This window comes from Budorcas taxicolor, chromosome 2, assembly GCF_023091745.1.
Source record: "Budorcas taxicolor isolate Tak-1 chromosome 2, Takin1.1, whole genome shotgun sequence".
Taxonomy (NCBI): Eukaryota; Metazoa; Chordata; class Mammalia; order Artiodactyla; family Bovidae; genus Budorcas; species Budorcas taxicolor.
This window is the reverse complement of record NC_068911.1, coordinates 79,488,278-79,507,419: the sequence shown is the minus strand read 5'-3', so window position 1 is coordinate 79,507,419 and position 19,142 is coordinate 79,488,278. Positions and strand designations below refer to the sequence as shown.

Below are 19,142 nucleotides of genomic sequence, written 5' to 3'. Positions count from 1 at the left end.
GCATACTAAGGCCCAGAGCAGTTAAAGTCACAAAGTCACAATCTGCTCTAGACTTGTGCTATTTTGTTATTTGTTTTGGTTTTTGTTATTATCCCTTTGTTAAGATTAAAAAACACTGTATTGCCATTAAAATAAATCCTCTTTTTCTGTAATAAAAGAGCCTATTGAGTTTTTCAGTTTGCTTAGTCCTTAGTAGTTTTGAATCTTTTTCATGTGTCCCATTATTGATTATTTAGTTACTTATTAGCAATGTCTAAAAATATGTAGGTTAGGAAAAATGGAATTGACTTCGCAAAGTAACATGCAATGGGTGTGTTTCTTTTAGAGTTATTTAAAAATTCTTCCAAACAATTAAAAATTCATTAGAACTACCTTACAACTCCTTTTATAGAGTAAGCAAAGTCCTGTGGACTCTGTTAAGGTATCTTTTTCTTATGCAATTGTCAAGTGCGCAAGAAAACTTCTTGTGTTTATTTGGAGTTTATCCTTCTAATAAACACATTTCATTAAAAAAAAATTCATTAGAGACCTTACTTGATGGTCCAGTGGTTAAGAATCCTTGCAATGCAGGGGACACACGTTTGATCCTTGGTCTGGGAGGATCCCACATGCCGTGGAGCAACTAAGTCTGTGTACCACAACTACTGAGCCCACAAGCTGCAACTACTGAAGAAAGAAAGAAAGTGAAGTCACTCAGTCGTGCCCGACCCTTTGCGACCCCACGGACAGTAGCCTGCACCAAGCTCCTCCATCCATGGGATTTTCTAGGCAAGAGTACTGGAGTGGGTTGCCATTTCCTTCTCCAGCGGATCTTCCTGACCCAGGGATCGAACCCAGGTCTCGGCATTGTAGACAGACACTTCACCGTCTGAGCCAAGCCTGCATGCCTAAAGCCTGTGCTTCTCAACAGGGAAGAAGCTTGTGCTCCGCCAACAAGAAAAGACACTGAGATGAGAAGCCTGCGAACCACAACTTGAGGGTAGCCCACACTTGCTGTAACTAGCGAAAGCCAGCACTCAGCAATGAAGAACTGCTAGGGTCAGAAAATGAAAAATGAAAATAAATAAATAAACCTTAAAAAAAAAATTCATTAGCAACACACAGCCTAATGAAATTTGGCATAATGCCAAATGTCCAAAGTATCTTGTTATAAAGATGTCACCTTCAAGGCAATTGCATAGCACAGATACCTTGGTTGGTATCACAACTCTAGCAAGCCTTTTTAACATGTTAGTCTCATAAAGTTACTTCTTATAAATTTACATAAATTAGCATTTATACATGTGTGTACATACATGATTTGACATTGCATTGCATGTGAATATTAATTTTTTTATGAGAATGATTAATAGTTCAGTTGCTCTTGTAAGTATTGATGGTCCAATCATGTTTTGAAACATGAAATAAAAAATTCTTTCTCAGTAGGGAAAAGTAATCTGTGTTTATTTAATTCTTAATCAAATTATTTGTACTTTGAACATTGTACTCAATGGCTGAGATTTATTGTGAATGTTACCATCTACCTACAGAGAACTCGTCATTCATGAACATTAAATCCTCTTCATGAATTAGTTTATTTTCTCCCAAATTGTTTGGAATTCATGTATTTACACTAACATTTTAAAGCGTTAAGGTTATTGTTTAATTTATTAAATATACAATAATTATACAAAGCTATCACAAAATGCTAAGGAAAAAAGATTAACAGGGTTTATAGTGAACTAATCCACAAATCAAATAAGTTCATTACAAAAATAGTTATATCTAATAATAAGACTTTTTATAGATCTAATTAATATCATCCAACAAAGATAATCTTGTTTAAGCTACCTCATTAGAGGCTAAGAAAGCTTTTGAAGTTTAAATAGAGCAGTATTTTCTGATATTTAACACATTTCTAATTTAATTTTCCTATTTCTAAGTGGATCAAATTTATTTTATAAAAGGTTTAAATTTTATGTAAGTCCTAACCAGTGGTTCACAAATATTTTTCTGTTAAAACAGGAGCTAAGTGTAAGTTTCAGGATTTTATAAAATTAAGAAAAAATTTTTTTTTCCAATTCTTAAGAGGAGACTGGATTTTATGCAAACAATATTGTGCATATTGAAACAAATAATAAATGACAGTATTTTATTTCTTTGAATCCTGGGGTAGAAAAGCAGTTACATTTTTAGTGGTGATCTGATACAGCCAATTGCCTTAAGTGAGAATACACATAAATAGCATCTCTAAGTGATCACTTAAAATTAAAAAATAAAAGAAGCCGTAATCTAGAGACACTGTCTTCACTCTTCTGCTTTCTTTTGGGCACTCTCTACCCTAACAATTTTAGGAAAGATACTTTAGTTTTGTTCACTTATAAACTCCCCAGGTAGTAAATGGAAGATAGGACATTATCAGCCAAAAATTTGGGTGTCTCCCTGTGCCTGTTATTTTAAAACTCTCAAGAACTGAAATATTTGATGCTATCCTTGCCTTCTTTGATCATAGCTAATGAAGCTCTTCAAAACTGTCATGCTATATCTTATGTGGAATATAGAATATTCGGTATTTTTCTCGAAATAACATTCAATTGAATTCACTTGTTAGTTTTATTTTCTAGGTTAAAACCCCCAAATGACTCTCATCCTTATTCATGCTTTCTATTATTAAAACAATTACTATTGTTGGTTGTTCTTTTTCTCAAAATGTGATAAAAGCTAGATATAGGATTCTAAAAGGGGCCTAGTCAATGGCAAAAATAGGAAGAAATTACATCCTTGCATATGCTTTCTTGAACAAGAAAGGAGAGGGGGAGTTTAAGAAGTATACAAATGAGAAAGATGGAGATTTTGGTGAACTTTGTAACTGTAGGTCTTGGTAAGGAGAGCGATATGTATCCTAAAAGCACTGAGTGTGCCTGTGAAAATGGCCAGAAGCATAACACTGTATGAAAGGGGCAGGCAGCCTTGGAGGGGTGAGGAGAGAAAATATGATGAAGATTAGTCATCCACCAAAATAGAAAATAATTTTTTAAGATTAAAATTAAATGTATTCTTTATCAGCCATCATGTGTGATGAAGTCAGCTTTTAACTGTGGATTATTACCACAGTCATTTTTCCTGTGTATGCTAGCAGAATTACATTACATGCCAGTTCCATCTCACTGAAGAAAGGCAAAATTTGGGAATGTTAATGCAAGGTTAATAACAAAACATGCATATTTTGAAGCAAAAAACAATGCTGCTGCAGCTAAGTCACTTCATTCGTGTCCGACCCTGTGCGACCCCATAGACGGCAGCCTACCAGGCTCCCACGTCCCTGGGATTCTCCCGGCAAGAACGCTGGAGTGGGTTGCCATTTCCTTCTCCAATGCGTGAAAGTGAAAAGTGAATGTGAAGTCTCTCAGTCGTGTCCGACCCTCAGTGACCCCATGGACTGCAGCCTTCCAGGCTCCTCCATCCATGGGATTTTCCAGGCAAGAGTACTGGAGTGGGGTGACATTGCCTTCTCTGAAAAAACAGTGAAGAGATCTTAAGAATAGACTCAGGAATATGTAAAACCATTAGAAGGGGGTCAGATGGATTGGGTAGTGATTTTAAGGATTTGCTTGGGGGCATTTGTGTTGGGATTTAAAGTATGATAAGCAGGATTTGATATTTTTTGTGTTTTTTTGTTTTTTTGTGTTTTTTTTTTTGCTACAAAGTGAAATGGGTAGACTCTGGAGATGTGAAATAGTGGTCACTAGATATTTAATATTGAAATTCTTATAGACAAAAAAATGACTCAATATCATATGTCATTTGCTTACATTTGTATATTCAGCTCATAGGCCACCATGGCTATTCTAAATATACTATTCTGAAACCAGAGCTTTTTCTTATTGTTAATACTATCTATTCCTTGAATTTGGGATTATTAGAAATGAAGTTTAAACTATTGGATAATTCTACCTATCATACCATACTCTTTGGTTATCCATATTTTTCAAGCTGAATATGCTTCATTCTAAATACTATCCTAGACAAAATGTTACAAATCTGCTTTTAAAGTCCTATGTAAATATATAAATAATTATTAAGGTATTCTAAAGCCAAAGTATTTGAGAAGAGAGAAGGTGTGAATCATTAGAAAAGATTGACCTGGGCTTGAAACTTGTGTGCCATATGCTAAGTCGCTTTAGTCATGTCTAACTCTTTGCAACCCTATGGACTGTAGTCCACCAGACTCCTCTGTACATGGGTTTCTCTGGGAAAGAATACTGGAATGGGTTGCCATCTCTCCTCCAGGGGATCTTCCCAACCCAGGGATCAAAACCCTGTCTCTTACGTCTCCTGCATTGGCTGGTGAGTTCTTTACCACTGGTGCCACCTGGGAAGCCCCTGGGCTTGAAACTTGGATTTTCTCCATTTCATGCTCATCATTTGAAATATGATGGTGTTGGACTTTTAAGCACATGGTCAACTATTTTCTTGTTAACTCTTTGCCTGAGATAGTTGAACCTCGATTTCCTTCTAAGGCCCCAAAGGATACAGTGATAATCAAGACACAGTCCCTGTCTTCTAGAGGTTGAGGCTGAGTGATAGTAAAAGCTGACATTATTTTTAGAGGCCCAGTACTATGCTAAGTGCATCATATGCACTACTTCATTTAGTCACATAATCCTACCAGGTTGTTAATATTATTTTGATTTTGTAGAGACGAAGACTCAAGCTTACAGAGATTAGGTGACTTGCCCAAGGTAAGTACAAGATGGAACCAAGATTTGATTCTAGAACTGTCAGATACCACAGTCTGGATTATTGTAGCTATGTAATAAGTCTTGGAGTCAAGTAGTATAAATAATTTACCTTTATTTTCTTTTTTTCCCACAGTTGTTTTGGTTATTTTAAGTCCTTTACATTTCCATATGAATTTAAGAATCAGCTTGGGGAGAAAAGATAACCCAGCATTAAATCTGATTCCGTTACTTAGACATATTTTGATCCTTTAGGGTCCTGCTTCTAAGCTCTTTAAGTAGTACCAAACCTGCTTTTCACGTTACTGAAACACACCATTCTTGGTGCTCTTACTGATGCTGTTTTAATTGTAAGGTTTTTTTCCTAAGGCTAGTTTTTATTATTATGATTATTCCCGGCCCTTATGAACCACTCCACCCTCTCATTCTTTCAATGGTTCTCTCCCCAGCCACATGCATGCACTGATTACCAGTCAGCTGAATATTCAGGGTGGTCCCTCTGCAGATCTCTGGTATTCTGCCTGTGTATCTCCCTCCTCTCTAGTTCTCTGCCTGATGAGCTCTAGCAGCCTGGCTTCTGCAGACTCCCACCTCTGTCTCTCCAATTCTGGTAGGCCTCTGGGCTCACCTGAGTTCTTTTCTTCCTGTGTTGAGGCTTGGACATTTTCTCCAGGCAGTAAACTGGGACAGCTGGAAGAACTAGAGCACTCTGTTCACTTGTTTTCCATCTCTCAGGGTTCACTGTCTTTTTTTTTTTTTTTTTTTTTTCTGGCTGCACCATGTGTTTATGGAATCTTAGTTCCCCAACCAGGGATTGAACCCAGGCCCTCAGCAATGAAAGCACAGAGTCCTAACCACTGGACCACCGGGGACTTCCCCTCATTGTCCTTTGATGCTTGATGTCCATTGTCTTCTTCCTTCCCACTAGAGATGACAGTCTCTCTAGCAGTTAGCCATCAGAGTGTAAACAGAAGTGATTATGCGTAAGTTCTAGTTCAAGCTCTTACCTAAAAGCTGCTTGCCCCTGATTCCTCCTTCCCTTTCCCACATGCCATAATATGAGAGGATGATGGCATAGCTGGGAGACAGACCCCAGGCTTCTGAGAGCCTCATGGAGCAGTGCCACTCTGACCCCCTCACTACTGTGATCTTCAGGTGAGACAGAAAGAAACGTGACAACTTGTTTTGTCATCGCTCAGTTGCTCAGTCGTGTTCGACTCTTCGGGGCACCACGGAGTGCACCATGCCGGGCTTCCCTGTCTTTCACTATGTCCCAGAGCTTGCTCAAACTCATGTCCATTGAATCGGTGATGCCATCCAACGATCTCATCCTCTGTAATCCCCTTCTCTTCCTGCCTTCAATCTTTCCCAGCATCAGGGTCTTTTCCAATGAGTTGGTTCTTCACATCAGGTGGCCAAAGTTTTGGAGCTTCAGCTTCATCATCAGTCCTTCCAATGAATATTCAGGATTGATTTCCTTTAGGATACTGTTTTGATCTCCTTGCTCTCCAGGGGACCCTCAAGAGTTTTCTCTGACACCACAGTTCAAAAGCATCAATTCTTCAACACTCAGCATTCTTTACGATCCAACTCTCATGTCCATACATGATTACTGGAAAAACCAAAGCTTTGACTATACGGAAATTTGTAGGCAAAGTAATGTCTATGCTTTTTAATATACTGTCTAGATTGGTCATAGATTTTCTTCCAAGGAGCAAGCATCTTTTAATTTCATGGCTGCAGTCACCATCGCAGTGATTTTGGATAACTGTTTAAGCCATTACTATTTTGGTCTTTGCTAAAGCAACTCATATACCAATCAGTACAGCCAAGGAAAGTAAATAACTTCCCAGATTCATACACATAGGACGTAATGGAGTTAATTTATCAACCCAGATTTATCTATGATCATAATCATCATCCCGGGTTTCCCAAATTTGGTTATATTTGTGCCATTTTCACAATTTTTCCCATATCTGCTTATTATTTGTGTCATTGTTTACTTAATATTTTTCCTTAAATAGATGGTTTTAGAAGAAATTGTCATATTACGCAATAATAGTCATTAAATTAAAGGTCTGATATGTTTTTTATATATTCTTTTAGTATACATCAAAATAAGTATGTATCCATTAATATAAAAGATGTGCACAGATGTCCAAAATCATCTTGTGTACCACCCATGGTATTCATGAAAAACACTAAGAAATACACGGTATTTTGATTTTGCCTCTTAATCAATTAATCACAATGAGTAGAGATCACAGTGAAAAGAAAGACCAGACTCATCTGTGAGAATTAATTACATGATAATTGCAGCCATGAAATTAAAAGATGCTTACTCTCTGAAAGGAAAGTTATGACCAACCTAGATAGCATATTGAAAAGCAGAGACATGACTTTGCCAACAAAGGTCCGTCTAGTCAAGACTATGGTTTTGCCAGTGGTCATGTACGGATGTGAGAGTTGGACTATAAAGAAAGCTGAACACTGAAGAATTGATGCTTTTGAACTATGGTGTTGGAGAAGACTTTTGAGAGTCCCCTGGACTGCCAGGAGATCCAACCAGTCCATTCTGAAGGAGATCAGTCCTGGGTGTTCATTGGAAGGACTGATGCTAAAGCTGAAACTCCAATACTTTGGCCACCTCATGCGAAGAATTGACTCATTGGAAAAGACTCTGATGCTGGGAGGGATTGAGGGCAGGAGGAGAAGGGAACGACAGAGGATGAGATGGCTGGATGGCATCACCGACTCAATGGACATGGGTTTGGGTGAACTCTGGGAGTTGGTGATGGACAGGGAGGCCTGGCGTGCTGCGATTCATGGGGTCGCAAAGAGTCGAACACGACTGAACGACTGAACTGAACTGAACTGAACATTTCCCTCACTCTATCCCCAAGATTTCCTAGATAGTTGTTCACCAATTTCCTCTATTATTTGCCAATATTATGAACAGATCTATGACTTTTCAAATTTCCCTGTTGAGTGTCGTCTCCTTGGAGCCGCATTCCAATCTCAGTGGACTGCTAAACCCGTGCATCTGCCTGTTTTAGAAGGAAGGTAGTCACATACATTCCGAAGTGTCACAGACATCTAAAATTATACCGGTTAACACTTTAGAAAAATAAAATGATAACATAGAAGGAGGTGACATTAATTGCATATCAGTTGCTTTTCCACCAAATTAAAAAAATAATCACTGGTTACTATGAATTTTAATTCTGCTACTAACTAGCAACATGACCTTTCTCATGTAAGGTATCCTCTTTGGGTTTCATTTTACTGAAGTGAAAAATGAAGAGTTTGAAAGTATACAAAACAATAATAATAATAACTCCATAATAGAGAATGTGCCAGAGTCATGACTTGGCATTTCAGAAAAGAGTAAATATAAATGGTTAACTAACACTTGAAAGATATTCAACTTTATTAGTAATCAGGAATATGTAAATTAAAGCAAATGATACATCATTGTACTTTCATTAGCTTGGCAAAAATTAAGAAGTCCAACAAAATTAAATGCTAGTGATGATGTAGAGCAATAAGAAAGTTTGAATGTTAAATGGGATTACAATTTGACATTATCAAGTTAAAATTGACAACATGCATGCCTTTGAACCCAGCAATTTTACTTGTAGGTATAGTCTTGAGAATCTCTTGCTTAGATAGACCAGGGAATATAGAGAATGTTTATAGTATTCATAATAGCAAAAAACAAAAAAACTAGAAACAATCCAAATGCCCATCAACTGGAGAATGATAAATGGTGATATAGTAATCAGTTCAGTTCATTTCAGTCACTCAGTCATGTCCAACTCTTTGCGACCCCATGGACCCCGTGGCAGCATGCCAGGCTTCCCTGTCCATCACCAACTCCCGGAGCCTACTCAAAGTCATGTCCATCTTATCAGTGATGCCATCCAACTATGTCATCCTCTGTCATCCTGTAATACAACAAAGAAAAACCTGGAAAAGACAATAGAAATTTACAAATCTTCGGAATGTACATGGTAATTAAAACTTTCAGCCAGAATAAATCAGTACATAAAGCCCTATAGAATGAAAGGAGAATTGGATGGAAAATGGCAGAGGAAAAAGGACCAACAAATTTCCTTTTCAAAAGGCAGATGAAAAAAATCTATACAAAACCTTTATTTTAATACTCATCTAGTATCAATTTCCTTTACCCATTATAGATAAAATGTTATTTTTTGTGTCTTCCATACGGTTTCTTTCATCAGAAACCCTTTTGTATTGATCAAAATTACTTTGTAATACAAATTATTACTCTTTATTATTTATTTATTTTTGCTACACTGGCTTCCCTAGTGACGCATGTGGTAAAGAATCTGCTTGCAATGCAGGAGACTTGGGTTCGTTTCCGGGTTGGGAAGATACCCTGGAGAAGGAAATGGCTACCCACTCCAATATTCTTGCCCAGAGTATCCCATGGACAGAGGAGCCTGGCAGGCTACAGTCCATAGGGTCACAAAGAATTGGACACCACTTAGCGACTAACACATGCAGCAACAACGTGCAGGGCTTGCTGGATCTCAATTTCCTGACCAAGGACTCAAACCTGTGCCCCCAGCAGCGGAAGGGTGAAGTCCGAACTACTGAACCCCGAAGGAATTCCTCCCCGCTTTTTAAAAATCTTAACAATATGTTGGGTTTCTGAAATTAAAGGATGTCAATTTGGAATCATTTGAGTTATCCTGTGTATTTTACTTATTTTGCTAGAATGCAGTAAGTTAAATTTTAGAGGCTTCTTGGAAACAGAGGTTATGCTTTTTTACCCAGTAGTAACTTGAATACATACTCTGAATTCTGATTTATCCATTTTATGGCATCTTTTCTTTGTAGGTGCTAAAAAATAATCTTTGTTATTTGCTCAAACAAAGAACAATAAGGAAATTACTTGAGAAAATTAAATTTTATTGACACCAAGGATACTTAGGCCACGTCACCAAAAAAATTATGGCAATATCAGTAGTGCCTTTTAAATTAAATGACAAATTGGAAGTGTTTAACAACATATGGTCCCTTTTTCTTGACATATATGATTAAGAATATATCTTTTTATCAAAATGTAAAATACCATCTGGCAGAAGTAACAATTATTCTATTGGCTTTATACATTAAATCACTGTACTTCAAAAAGTAAATATTTTCCTATTTTTCCTTTTTCTTGTGCTAGATCTATTTATAATATTCAAAACTGTATAATTCAAACACTATAATTAGGTATAACAATTAAAATTGATTTTGAATTTTGAACACAAAACGTTTCTTAAATTCTTCCAAACATTTCTTAAAAATTCATTTTGCAGTAGCTCTTTTCTGATATTCATGATTGTAAATTTAGGCTATCTGAAAACCTACTGTTACAACTTCTTGTTAGACACATAGTTAGACTTTGTATATGACAGGAGTTATATGTATATGCATGTAGTGCTCTTTACAAAAAGGAAGGAATTTTTATAATAAGGTTCACACATTTTGAATGTATGTAGTAATGCTAATAGCCAGAGTTATTCATTCATTTGACAAACCTGTCAGGTTCAGAAGATACCAAATGAGCAGGAAAAGTTTCTCTCTGACATACGTATTTTATATATCTAATAAGGTATACTTCTGCAATATATGATTTTAGGAAACATATCAAACAATTCACAATTTTGTGCATATAGTGTTCTGCAAAGCAACACTGGGACTAACCCAAACAATGAATGCTTTAAGCATTAGATGTAATATTTGTATCAGCTATGTGGTCTGAATTCTATAAATTCAGTTGTTTATTTAACTTTAAAGAATTGATAATTTCAAGAGGGGCTACTAGATTTTAGATATTTCTGATCCTTTTGAGTATTCTTAGCAAGCAAACTACTTGAATAAATATCATTCTATGTATCTATGATGTATCTATGTATCATGTATGTATGTATGATGTATCTAAGTATCTATGATGGCTAGGCCCTACCCACTGCTCTCAAGAAGCTTAAAATTTAGATGCCAAGGCAGACAAGTAAAACAAGGATGATAGAGTAAGACTGTAGGGTAAGCAATGTGACTGTTATTTACTGACCATACTTCAACCACTGGGGTAAATTATGGGGATGGGAGATGGAAGAAAGGACATTTTAGACAGAAGTCATACTTTGGTATGACTAAGGAAAGGACTAAATAACAAATTTGAGAATTTTCTTCTCTTTTATATCAACTATATTATAGTATAAACTATATACAATAAAATGTACTTAAGTGTGTTACAGTTTGATGAGTTCTGATAAACCACCACAAAGAGATAGAATATTTCTGACAACCCCAAAAGTTCTTTCCCACTCCATGCAGTCAATCCTCCCACCTAACTCCACATTGAACCCCCAAGAGAAGCACTGATCTGCTTTCTGTCACTATGTATTTGATTCCATTTGTTTCAGTTCAGTTCAGTTCAGTTGCTCAGTCGTGTCCGACTCTTTGCGACCCCATGAATCACAGCACGCCAGGCCTCCCTGTCCATCACCAACTCCCGGAGTTCACTCAGACTCACATCCATCGAGTTCGTGATGCCATCCAGCCATCTCATCCTCGGTTGTCCCCTTCTCCTCCTGCCCCCAATCCCTCCCAGCATCAGAGTCTTTTCCAATGAGTCAACTCTTCACATGAGGTGGCCAAAGTCCTGGAGCTTCAGCTTTAGCATCATTCCTTCCAAAGAAATCCCAGGGCTGATCTCCTTCAGAATGGACTGGTTGGATCTCCTTGCAGTCCAAGGGACTCTCAAGAGTCTTCTCCAACACTACAGTTCAAAAGCATCGATTCTTCAGCACTCAGCTTTCTTCACAGTCCAACTCTCACATCCATACATGACCACAGGAAAAACCATAGCCTTGACTAGATGGATGTTTGTTGGCAAAGTAATGTCTCTGCTTTTCCATATGCTATCTAGGTTGGTCATAACTTTTCTTCCAAGGAGTAAGCATCTTTTAATTTCATGGCTACAGTGACCATCAGCAGTGATTTTGGAGCCCCCCAAAATAAAGTCTGACACTGTTTCCACTGTTTGCCCATCTATTTCCCATGAAGTGATGGGACCAGATGCCATGATCTTCATTTTCTGAATGTTGAGCTTTAAGCCAACTTTTTCACTCTCCACTTTCACTTTTATCAAGAGGCTTTTCAGTTCCTCTTCACTTTCTGCCGTAAGGGTGGTGTCATCTGCATATCTGAGGTTATTGATATTTTTCCTGGCAATCTTGATTCCAGCTTGTGTTTCTTCCAGTCCAGTGTTTCTCATGATGTACTCTGCATATAAGTTAAATAAGCAGGGTGACAATATATAGCCAGATGTACTCCTTTTCCTATTTGGAACCAGTCTGTTACTCCATTTGTTTAAAGTTCATTAAAATTGTATTTTACAGTATGTACTCTTTTGTGTCTCTTTTTCATCAGTAAGATGTTTTCAAAAGTCATCCATGTTGTTGCATATATAAGTGGTTTTCTCTTTACTGCTGAACATTATTGTGTTGTAAGGACATACCACACTTTATCCACTTACCAGTTGGGAAACATTTGGATTATTTCCAGTTTGGGGCTATTATGAATAAAACTGCTATGAACTATTATGTTTAAGTCTTGGTGTGGACAAATGTTTTTATTTACTTTTGGTAAATATATAAAGTGGAGTTACTGGGTCAAATGGTAATTGTATTTTTTTTTTAACCTTGCAGGATGTTAGTTCCCTGAACAGGGATTGAACCTGGGCCACAGAAGTGAAAGTACTGAGGGCTAACCACTGGACCACCGAGGAATTCTCTGGTTAATTGTATTTTTTAACTTCATTAAAAAAAAAAAAAAAAAGCCAGAATGGGAATTCCCTGGAGGTAGAGTTGTTAGAACTCTGTTCTTTCACCGCCTAGGTCTCCGTGTAGCCTGCTGCCACCTCTCCCTCCCCCCAAAATCCAACAATGCCAGAACAATTTTCAAAGTGGTCAAACCATTTAAGTTACTGTTTGCATGGTAAATATACTTTTCATCCTCTTAGTTTCAAAATGTTTTGTCTTTAAATCTAAAATGTGTCTCTTGTGGCTTGCATATAGTTTTTTTTTTAACCCATTTTACAAATCTCTTTTAACTAGAATATTTAATCCATTTGTGATACATTTATTTAGTTACATTTAATGTAATTACTGATAAGATAGTTTTTATGCCTGCCATTTTGCTGTTTTCTTAATGTCATATATTTGTCCATTCTTCTATTCCCTGTTACTCTCGCCTTTTATGTTAAATACTTATTTGTACCTTTTAATTACCTTTGTACCTTTAACTACTTTGTACCTTTAATTACCAGTCTATTCTAAAGGAAATCAGTCCTGGGTGTTCATTGGAAGGACTGATGTTAAAGCTGAAACTCCACTATTTTGGCCACCTGATACGAAGAGCTGACTCATTTGCAAAAACCCTGACGTTGGGAAAGATTGAAGGCAGGAGGAGAAGGGGACGACAGAGGATGAGATGGTTAGATGGCATCACCGACTCAATGGACATGAGTTTGGGTAAACTCTGGGAGTTGGTGATGGACAGGGAGGCCTGGCGTGCTGCGGCTCATGGCGTCACAGAGTCGGACAGGACTGAGCGACTGAACTAAAGTGAACTGAGTTACCTTGTCATTTCTTTTATGATACATTTTTTGAGTATCTTCTTAGTGGTTGTTCTAGGTATTACTCAGTTTTGTTCTCTGAACACCTTGCAGGGCAGCTGATTGTTAAAACGGCGTTGTCTTAGTGGTTGCTTCTAGGGCAGAAGGAGAAGGGGACAACAGAGGATGACATGGTTGGATGGCATCACCAATTCAATGGACTTGAGTTTGAGCAGGCTCCAGGAGTTGGTGATCGACAGGGAAGCCTGGTGTGCTGCAGTCCATGGGGTCCCAAAGAGTCAGACCCAACTGAGCAACTGAACTGGGGATTACAATTACCAGTTTAGAACAATACAGCTTGGATTAATACCGTTTAATTTCAATAGTATACAAAAACTTAGCTACTATATAGCTTCATTCCCTCTTGCTTCCTTTGTATTATAATTATGATACAAATCAAATCCTTATACATAATATGCTTATCAATAAAGATTTATAATTACTATGCAGCTGTATCTTAAATCGGAGAAAAAAGAATTATAAACAAAAAATAAATTTATACTTTTTATAAATATGTATTTATAAGTTTCCTTTATATGGGTTTGAGTTATTGTCTAGTTTTTCATTTCAACCTGAAAGAATCCCTTTAGAATTTCTTGTATGGCAAGTTTCCTAGTGACAAATTCTTGTTATTTTTGTTTATACATGCATTTGGGGAATGTACTAATTTCTCTTTCATTTTTGAAGGATCGTTTTCCTGGATACAGAAGTCTTTAGCTGACAGTCTTTCAGCATTTTCAACATGTCATCCCACTACTTTCTGCTTCAGTAGTTTTGGTTGTAAATCTTATTTAGGATTATGTGACAAGTGGCTTCTTTCTTGACACTTTCAAGATTCACTTCTTGACTTTGGTTTTCAACAGGTTAATTATAATGTGTCCAGGTGTGTATTTCTTTGAATTTATCCCACTTAGACTTTATTAAGCTTCATGGATATGTGGATTAATAAATTGGAAAGTTTGTGACCATTAAGTGTCATCACATAGTGTCAATAATGTATACATGTCAAACCCAATCTCTCAATCCTTTCTGTTCTCCCCTTTCCACCTTAGTATTCATCCTTTTGTTCTCTACATCTGTGCTGCTATTTCTGCTTTGTAAATAAAATGATCTATACCGATTGCTAGGCAATGGCACCCCACTCCAGTACTCTTGCCTGGAAAATCCCATGGATGGAGGAGCCTGGTGGGCTGTAGTCCCTGGGGTCGCTAAGAGTCGTACACGACTGAGCAACTTCCCTTTCACTTTTCACTTTCATGCATTGGAGAAGGAAATGGCAACCCACTCCAGTACTCTTGCCTGGAGAATCCCAGGGACGGGGGAGCCTGATGGGCTTCCGTCTATGGGGTCGCACAGAGTCGGACACGACGGAAGCAACTTAGCAGCAGCAGCATACCGTAGACAGCGATTTTTGAGTGGGAAATTCTGTATAATTGTGCCACTCAAACAGCTTTGGATTCCTTCCTTTCCCTCTATCCAGTAGATTGATCACCTTTCTTGATTTAGGAATGCTTTAAAGATGCTAGAGGGGCTTGGTAAAAGTACTGCCCTAAACAGAGCCTGTACTGAATTGTGATGTAAACTTGTCAATAGTCATTTCTTGGGCAGTTTTGCTCTCTCAACACCTAGCAGGGGAGCTAATGGGTAAAACGTTATTGTTGATAATTACTTGGAGAAATGTGAGTAAATGATTTCTTAAGTTTTGTAAATTAAGTTGGGCTTAAAATAGATGGTTTCGCTATTAGGGAAATACTTGTTTTCCTTGAAATTCAATCTTCGCAAATTGGTGAAGACAAGGTGAGTAGACTGCACTATGGAAAAGAACATCAGACCGACCGATTTCCACTGTTTTCACACGTCTCCCTTTTCTCTCTTGCTTCTCAGATAGCCACGTTAAGTTTAGTTCAACTGAACCTTTTCGTTTTGAAGTAGGGCCACGATGAACACCAAAACGAAGGTTCTGGACTTCGCATTCCTACACTTCCATTTCCTATTGAGTCACCTCCCAGGGTGCGTAGGCCAGCGTCTCGGATCTCGGCACTGGCCGAGCGCGGAGAAGCGGGGAAGGCAGACGTGAAGGCGGAGCAGCGAGGATGTCCGAGGATGTCCGGCGCTAACTTCCGCCTCGCCCTCCGAGCCTGGAGTCAAGAAGCTGGCCCGCTCCGTCGGTCGCAGGCGCTACTCCTGGGACGCCTGCTCGACTCCCGAGTCGTCTCCAATTGGCCGTCGGAGGAACGGAAGCCGAAGAGGAGCAGTGAACCCGGAAGTGCTTCGCAGCGGAGGCCCGGGCGACTCTTTTGAATGGAATCGGGCTGATTCATCGCCGGTTCGCCTAGCCAGAGCCGGGCCCAGTCCGAGCTGCTGCTGTCGTTGTCGCCACCGCCGCGTCATCGCTCCTGGAAGACAAGGGTCCAGACCGCGACCTCCCGCTCCGCCCGCCTTCAGGTAAGCCTGTGAAGGCAGGCCTCAGACGTCCGCGGAGGCAGCCGCGCTAGGCCTCTGCTAGCCCCGTGCTTTCCTGAGTCACGTTGCCCAGCAGAGTTGCCACGGCCCCGGGCGGTGAGGGTGGAGTCCAGGTTCCTTCGTCCTCCTCTCTGGCTTCCCGGGTCTCTGACTAAGTTAGGTCTGGATGTACTTTCCTTCCGGGCCTTTCTGCTTCGCTGAATTCACCGCACTTTGGGAACCTCTCCTCCCTATACTGGGAGAATCCTTGGTTTTGGCCACTGTTTGTGTTCTGTGGAAAGTTACCCCTGTGTTGAAAAACTTCGCACCAGACAGGAAACAGGGCGAGAGAATAAAAGGAACTTTACAGTTGAATGCATGTTTATCACTTCTCCCAAGGATAGGCCTTGACCCATTTTCTTTTAGGTTTTTATCTCCCTTCAAAAAAAAAAACAAAACAAAACCCAGAGGTGCACTGGTTTTTAACCTTGAAACTCTTAAAAACAAAGTGCGATTATTTCTGCTCTGCCTTTGAACTTACTTTCAGTTTGTCCTAATAGAGTAGTTGTTGATGAGTTGATTACATTTCTTGTTTTCGGTAAAACTCAATGTTCCTGGGAACAATACATTGTGTCAGTCAAGGAAGAAAAATGTAAACTTCTTGAAAAAGTTTGAAAATAAATCCAGTGATCGAAGGAAAAATTCTTGAAATTAAAATGGTTGGTAAAAGATTTAATGGGAAAGGCAAGGAAGAGGTTTTAAAAATGAGCAAGAAATGTACTTCTAGGGTGAAGATTTTTTTTTTCCACTGCCCATAAAATTACTTAGTGCTGCTGACTTGATGTTTGTGAGTAAGCAAGAAGACAGCCAGTGATAATGGTGAAATAACAGAAAAAGAACTGAGTACAGTTGTAGTGCAGATGATTATACCCCTCTAGTGTCCTATAAAACTACCAACTGGTTCATTTAAAGTTTAAATTGGGTATGTTTTAAACATACAGACTTAAGTGGATTATTGTGCATTTGAAGAGATTAAGATACGTGGTGGCTGAGAATTAACTACAGGATGCATTTAGTGAAGTGGTATTTCATGAAAAACCTGAATATTATCTTGATTTTGTTTTAGAACAAAGTTACATGTGGCCAACAGGAGAAAGTTCTGAAGTCATGATCTTTCAGTGTAGCCCACCTGTTGAGTTTGGGAGATTTTTTTCCCCCTAGGATGCTTGATAAATATTATATTGTTGTTCTAATTGAAAAGCTGAATTTTTAACCTGCCTGACATGGGTTTAATTTACTTTCATATCTGTCTGTAAACCTTGTGTTTAATATCTAGTTTCAGAACCCTTGTTTGAAAATCAGTAACACAAAGCAATTGTGCTTAAAATTTGTTTTTAGTTTTATAGCAATGTTTGTTTCCTTAGTTGTTGTCCACCTGTGAAAGCCTTACCTAAACACTTGTGATTATTACTTGTGAACTTGTCTTCTACCCAGTTTGTTGCACTCATTTGACACTCATGTTTTATGATATTTTGATGTCCCCGTCTGTAAAGTGAGAATTGGATTAAATAATCTCTTCTGGCTCTAAGTAAGTGTAGTCGCTCAGTCATGTCCGACTCTTTGCGACCCCATGGACTGTAGGCCACCAGGCTCCTCTGTCCATGGGATTCTCCAGGCAAGAATACTGGAGTGGGTTGCCATTTCCTTCTCCAGGGGATCTTCCCAACCCAGGAATCGAACCTGGGTCTTCCGCATCACAGGCAGATGCTTTACCCCTCTTCTGGCTCTGAGAGAATACTAATAACAGTTACTGAGTATCTGTGAATGTCTCAGGCACTGTGTTAGGTGCTTGTATTTTTTTTTTTTCTTACGCAGACTTGCAAGAAAGATACCACTCTCATTTTAAGATGAGGTCTAGACTCTAGATCTAGAGTCTAGAAGAAGGGAACTTGTTCACATCATATAGAGAGAAGGTAGGTGAAGACGCTAGGATTCAAATCTAGGTCTGATTTCCTCCAGAGCCTTTCCAGCTGAATCTTTTTACTTTATGCTTTTTTCTTGGGTTTGTATCATTCCTCTCAGGTAGATGGTAAATTCTTTTGGTGAAAGTGACTAAATTCATTAGTGACTCTATTTCCGTATCATCTTATATACAACAATCATGAAGCCCTAATTTGTTAGTCAGTAAGTTGTGTCCCACTTTTTGTAGCCTGCCAGGCTCCTCTGTCTGTGGGATTTCCCTGGAGTGGGTTGCCATTTCCTTCTCCGGGGGATCTTCCCGACTCAGGGACTGAACCTCGGGTCTCCTGCATTGGCAGACAAATTCTTTATCTCTGAGCCACCAGGGAAGCCCTATATACTAGGAACTATTTAATAAATGTTTTGTTTTAGTGCTGTAATTAAGAGATAGCACAAGATACTTACAATAATTCTATCCTTACTATTCTAAATGGGGGGGGGTATCTTGCTTTTCAAATCTTATTTATATAATTTAATGTTGACTGTTTCTATTTCTTTCACTGAAGAAAGTGAGAGGAAGAAATTCCTAATTACATAAATCAGAGAGTAGAGGAATTAGAAATACAGTGAGATCACAAATACAGAATAAAGAATTTATCATCAGTTTGAGAATAGTGTATAAGTGCAGCATGGGTTGAGAGGTAAAAATGAGCTGGAAAACAGAAGAAAAACTTGAACAAATAAGGGCTTTATGATTTTGTTAGCTCAGTTTGGGAGATGAAAAAGTGGAAAATCATGAGGATTTTGAAAGTACTGATACTTATTTTGTACTTTTTTTTTTTTTCTTTTTTACCAGAGTTCTAGACATTATATATGACACGTTAGGCATAAACACTTTATTCATATTATCTGATAATTTTTTAGCTAATAATATCATGAACGAGCTCTTGAGTCCTTTTCTTTTTGATAGATGTAAAAACTTACTTTTGACCATAGATATTTTGCATTGCTTTTATTTCTGAGTATTTGAAATATTCTTTTCTTGTAAGTATTCTTTTATGTTCTAGTGTAACAACTTAAATTTTATGAACCCCTTTGCTAAGTTCTGCAAAAAAAACAAGTCCCTCCTCTTCAGCGTGATTGATTCATTTTTTACTGTGAAATATGCCCAGTGTTTTGAAATTCACTAAATGTCAAACTCTTTGGGAAGAAGAACCTGTGTTGAATGAGCACTAGCTATGCTCACAGGATGAACAGCTGATGACAGCAGCTAGCATTCATTGTTTACTTCCTATGTGCCAAGCATTATTAAATGTTATTTTTGT

General features: G+C 38.3%; 1 protein-coding gene and 1 non-coding gene across 2 annotated transcripts in view; one reads left to right on the top strand and one right to left on the bottom strand.

The window, feature by feature from the left end:
* Positions 1–5,517: 5,517 nt before the first annotated feature.
* Positions 5,518–5,590, bottom strand: TRNAE-UUC (transfer RNA glutamic acid (anticodon UUC)). Its single transcript has one exon. It is a non-coding gene; the product is annotated as a tRNA-Glu (tRNA).
* Positions 5,591–15,516: 9,926 nt separating this feature from the next.
* Positions 15,517–19,142, top strand: part of PSMD14 (proteasome 26S subunit, non-ATPase 14) — a 104,136-nt gene continuing 100,510 nt past the window's right edge. Inside the window, exon 1 of the mRNA XM_052662012.1 lies at positions 15,517–15,861. The gene's annotated coding sequence lies outside the window, so the exon portion shown is untranslated. The remainder of the gene's footprint in view (positions 15,862–19,142) is intronic.